The sequence below is a fragment of the Oryzias latipes genome, chromosome 20 (genome assembly GCF_002234675.1).
Source record: "Oryzias latipes chromosome 20, ASM223467v1".
Classification (NCBI taxonomy): domain Eukaryota; kingdom Metazoa; phylum Chordata; class Actinopteri; order Beloniformes; family Adrianichthyidae; genus Oryzias; species Oryzias latipes.
The window spans coordinates 6,825,956-6,831,348 of record NC_019878.2 but is presented as its reverse complement, the minus strand read 5'-3'; the positions used below and the strand labels follow the sequence as shown (position 1 = coordinate 6,831,348).

Below are 5,393 nucleotides of genomic sequence, written 5' to 3'. Positions count from 1 at the left end.
GGAGCCGGAAACAGAAGGTAACAACAAAATTGAAACATAAGTAAGACCCCACCCCTAATACCCCACATTACCCCCTCCCCAATGGGTGCCTCTGGGCGCACCACCAGGCTTGGCCAGGTGGCAACAGTGAAAATAATATATATAATAATATAAAATATATAAAAAGAGTAAATATATAAAATATATAAAATAAACCTATAAAAAGAAACATATGATTAAGGTGGAATTTCTGAGTTTGATTTTTTTTCTTCAAATTGTTGTGTATAAGGAGCAGGCTAAAAACTGCAGCTGGAAAAAAGTTACCACAAGCTCCCTGATCCACCCAATTTTGATGTATCCACCTACAGAGAAATCGATCCATTTTCCTCGTCTGAGCTTGTATCTGGTTTTAAAACTGTACGGCATTGATATTGCTTGCCATTTCTGGTACACTGGTAATGTTAGATGAGAGTGTGAGGGTCTGTCAGCTAGCAGGACAGCATGTTAATAGATGGATGATGGGAAATGGGAGTGGGCTTACTGCATCCTGGAAAACAACACAGGGTTTTTTTTTTTGGCTAAAAACGGCATAATCATAGTCAAAATTCGAAGATGATGACCATATTTTATTTCAGACATATGCTTAAAAGAAAAAATACGACAAGCTAAAAAAAAATCAAATAAAAACACTGATGATGGGAGTGGAGCTTTAAGAGACAGGCCCACACATATTCACGGAGTCTTACTATGTGCAAGTGTTTAGAAGACAACTACACTCAGAGAAATGAAAAAGTGCTGTAGTATTATTTATGTAAAGTATTTATGTCGAAAATATTAAATCAATTCACTTTCAGTGATATAAACAAGGGTGTTACATTGTATTTAAATAACAATAGCAATTTGGGTAATATTTAAAAATGTTTAATAACATTTATTTAACACTGTCAATTTTTAAAAGGACTTGTCCCAACAAGCTTTCCGTTCATCTGACGCATGCGCATTACGCAATAAATTCAGCAAGAAGACAGCGGCCGCCATTTCTCGACTCCTCATCTAATAGTTTGCTCAAGAATTTTCATCGAGTTTCTGGTAAGTACTTTAAGTGTAACAAACATACAAAAGAAAACGATACATAAAATTTTTACATTGGGGATTAATAATCAAGAGACTGACAAGCACTGTTGAATTTCTGGAATAAAAAACGAGGGCGGGAACATTTTGAAACGTTAGCTAAATACTAACGGTACACGTAGTTGATCGAACCGTTTCGGTAGGGCAAATTCTGTTTGGATCACTTTTGTAACGCTTCGTTTTGGAGGTTATTTTGTTTATCCCCTCGTCCCCCAATGCATAAACTTTGTGCCGAGGCGGAACTAATGTTAAGTCCGAGTTCCCGCCGAGACGCTCATGTCTGCGCTCGCGCCAGTTTAGGAAGGGGAGGAGGCCAGAGCGTAGCAGTGCATGTGTGTAGCTCTTTCATCTTGTGCTGCTGAGTTCACCGTAAGTTTTAAGAGTTTTGCCTTTTACGCGTCATTACCGCGTTAACGCAAATGTTTTTAACGGCAGAAATTATTTGTAACGCTGGTTAATTGTGCGTTAGAACTGAGTGTTTGTTGACCCCGTATTGAAGGAAGAAAACCGGGAACACGTCAGTTTCTGTGCGCGCGGGTTAACTCCTCCTCTGCTCAGCGTCAACCCGAACCCAAAATGGAGGTGGGCGGATCCTGCCTCACTTCAAAGAACTCTGCACACCTGCTCCCACCGTTCTCCCTCACCCTCCTCAAACAAGCCTGGTTAGTTCTCTCATGGTAAGCAGGCACATAGCGGTGGCCTATATTTTGAGTTTAGGATATCAGCAAAAAACAACTTTAAGATAAAATGTATTCAAATTTTTATCGCTTGATATATATATATATATATATATATATATATATATATATATCATCGATGATAGATATATATAGATAGATTCACACACTAATCTTTTATCGTCTTTTTCTTGTCTAAATCATGTGGACATGCAAAGAGTGTTCTGCAATTGTATCTAAAGGTATGAGCTACTATATTTTGTTTAAGGACATGAGCATCACACTGTGACACTTCTATGGTAATCTGTATACTGGTATTCCGTTTGAGATTGAATTACTCCGTGTTTCAGGTAATTGCCGAGTTCACCCCCATTACCACTGGTGTCCACCTTCATGTTCCAGCTAGATCATTATTCAGATCTGTTGGTAAAGACCTTCCAGAAGAAGGGGGGAACATCAGGACTAAAGATAACAAGAATCCTGGCAGCCATGGGAAAGTTTGGTACTTACTGAAATCATTTACACTGATCCAGATTATAAAATCAATTTCTACCCTAGCCTAAGTGTTCTGAAAAACTTAATAGAATTGTCCACGTTCACTTAAACATTTTTTCTGTCTTGTGCATAATTTAGCAACATCTGAAATTACATAGACGCCATTCCCATCTTGGAAGGGTAACAAAAACTTAATGCTGTTTTAAATATAAATGGGTACTATTGTTTACCGTATTTTCACCACCATAGGGCCCACTGGGTTATAGGGCGCAGTTTCAGTTATGGGTGATTAGGAGCACCGCCTCATAGGGCGCCCACTACATTTTGTAGAAAACTTAAGACTTAAGTGCGACTTTTAATCATGAAAATACAGTACTTTAGGCACTGGGTCGCCATTTTACACTTATTTCACATTAAGCTTATAACGTAGTATTCACCATGTCTCTCCATTTATTTTCTCACTGGCTTAACCACACATACCCTGATTTTTAATCTTACTCACTTTTGTGTATGGGCAATGCGATAATGGGTGTTTCACTCTGTTCTGGTTTAATTTTTCCATTTCCCATTTCTGGAAAATAAAGTGCAGGCAACCTGTGCACAGAGATTACCGTAGTTTGTGAAAGTTTCTTTTTTTGTGTGTGTTTTCACAGAACACATCTGTTGAAAAATGAAGAGAATGCATCCTGAAAGCGGTTTGTCTTTACCTCAATGAAAGTCCTGATGACCTGATAAAGGAGTCCCTGGTAAGTGTCAAATTTGTGTGACATGAATCCTTGGGTGTAACATTTCTTCACTTAAAAATGTTAAGACTATCTTCATACAGGTTTTGTATTTAGCTCCATAAACAAATAAAACTCAAATTTTCCTAGAAAGCTCGGAATTTAAAGCGTGCTTACAAGGTTTGGTGCACAATCATCCAGCAATTTACAATATTTCTTACAGGTTTTTAGTCCAGATCTTGGGTAAATATTAGGAGTATTATTTTTATCTAGGCTGAAAAAAGTCATGATGTAGGTTAAGCTTCTTATATACAAGTATTTTCTAGTTGTGGTTTTTTATTATTGTAGTTGATTTTGTATTTGGGTTGTTGGTAAATGCCATAAAAAAATTTGAACTTTAATCAATTTTTTTATATATATAACGTGACAGTAAGACTATCTGAAACACACCTAAACACATCTTCATAAGTAATTTATTTTAAATCCCTGCTTTAGGATGCTGATCTTGAAGTGGAGCAGGCAATGAATGAGCAACTCGACATGGTGATCCACTTCATTCAACATGAAGGAGCTAAGCCCACAGATGACCCCGCGGAGGTGAACATTTTCATAGAGGGGGTGGAAGTGCTGCAAGGTGTAAAGGACGTGGCGTATGGTTGCGCTCTCCTCCTGGGGCTCATCTACTGCCTTAATTTGGAGTTCCCCAGTAAGCTGAAATACACGTTTGAATTCATTCAGAAAGTATTGATGGACATGGATGGACAAAAACTGTCACCCAAGTTACAGGTCCTCAAAGGTAAACTATATGAGTAAAGGAAAGTTCACAAAGTTCCTAAAGCATAATGCTTTGGATTTCTCACAGTTGGAGTTCAGTTAACGTGTTACTGTTTCTGATTGTTAATTGTTTTAACACCTCACCAATGCACTTTGGTATTTTGTATTATTTTGTTGTTTACATGTGTCTACACATAAAGGGAAATAACGGGAAAAGGCAACAAAGACGGACACGCACTTAAGACGACACAAACTCAAAAAGGCACTTTGTTAGGTCCGTTTGAGAGTTGACTTGTGTTTGCCCTTAAATTTGTTATAAATAAAAAATGTGAATGTCAAATGATTAAAGTTATTATTAAAATTATTATTATTACAATTAAATTTAGTATTGTTAACGTGAGGGATTTTAGTAAATGGAACAAAAAAACTCAACATGATTCATAAATTTAACATAACTAAATATCGACACTTGATTATGAATAAAACAATACATTTAACGCAATAATGAGTAAATTCAACATAACAGTTAATAAATGGAATGGAAGAATTTTGAATAAATCCAATATAAAAATTAATAACTTTTACTTAATAATGTTAAGTAAATTCAATCTGATTGCTTAATTCAATGCAACAATGTTGAGTAAATTAAATATAATGATTAATAAATCCAACGCAACAATGTTGAGTAAATTCAATATTATTACTAAATCCAACGCAACAATGTTGAGTAAATTCAATATAATGATTACCGTATTTTCCGGACTATAAGTCGCCCTTTTTTTCGTAGTTTGGCAAGGGGTGTGACTTATACTCCGCAGCGACTTATATTAAAACTAAATTGAAATAAATACATTGTTAACCCTCCTGTTATGTTCATTTGTGAGGAACAGAGATGATGTTCCTGGGTCAATTTGATGTATGAGGTATTTTAAGTGTTAAGAGTTTAAGTGACTCAGAGAATCAGCAAACCTTTTTTTACAATAAGATCTTGAAGGCTAAAAACATAATATTCTATTTTCCAATGATTTCATAGATTCAGAAATGCAATAAAAATGACAACTGTTTCTACAAATACAGGATGAAAACAGAGTATTAGTTGGCCAATGATGCTTCATGAAAGGAATAAATAAATAAGTATGGGAAAGAATTACTGTGAAGTCTGCTATGATTGTGTCATATGAGGTTGTGAAAGTTAAAATGCGACATATAGTCCAGTGCGACTTATCTGTGTTTTTTTCTACTTTATAATGCATTTTTGGGCTGGTGCGACTTATACTCCGGTGCGACTTATAGTCCGGAAAATACGGTAATAAATCCAACGCAACAATGTTGAGTAAATTCAATATAATGATTAATAAATCCAACGCAACAATGTTGAGTAAATTCAATATAATGATTAATAAATCCAACGCAACAATGTTGAGTAAATTCAATATAATGATTAATAAATCCAATGCAACAATGTTGAGTAAATTTTACATAATAGCACTATGTAAACTTACAATAACTGTGTAATGTAGCGCTTATTCAAGATAGTATGTTGAATTTTAGTCATTCAGTCTGTCTCAGATTTAAACAAAATTGTTTTGTGGGACCGGTTGACGATACTTTTTTA

General features: G+C 35.5%; 1 long non-coding RNA gene across 2 annotated transcripts; it reads left to right on the top strand.

Annotated features, from left to right (window-relative positions):
- The first annotated feature begins 1,006 nt into the window (after positions 1–1,006).
- LOC105356649 lies at positions 1,007–4,120 on the top strand. 2 transcript variants are annotated; one of them, XR_002872414.1, is made up of 6 exons: positions 1,007–1,479; positions 1,610–1,787; positions 2,006–2,029; positions 2,138–2,289; positions 2,936–3,028; positions 3,500–4,120. It is a non-coding gene; the product is annotated as an uncharacterized LOC105356649 (long non-coding RNA). The 2 variants fall into 2 exon arrangements; XR_002872413.1 differs by having other exon boundaries at positions 1,011–1,787.
- The last annotated feature ends 1,273 nt before the right edge of the window (positions 4,121–5,393 follow it).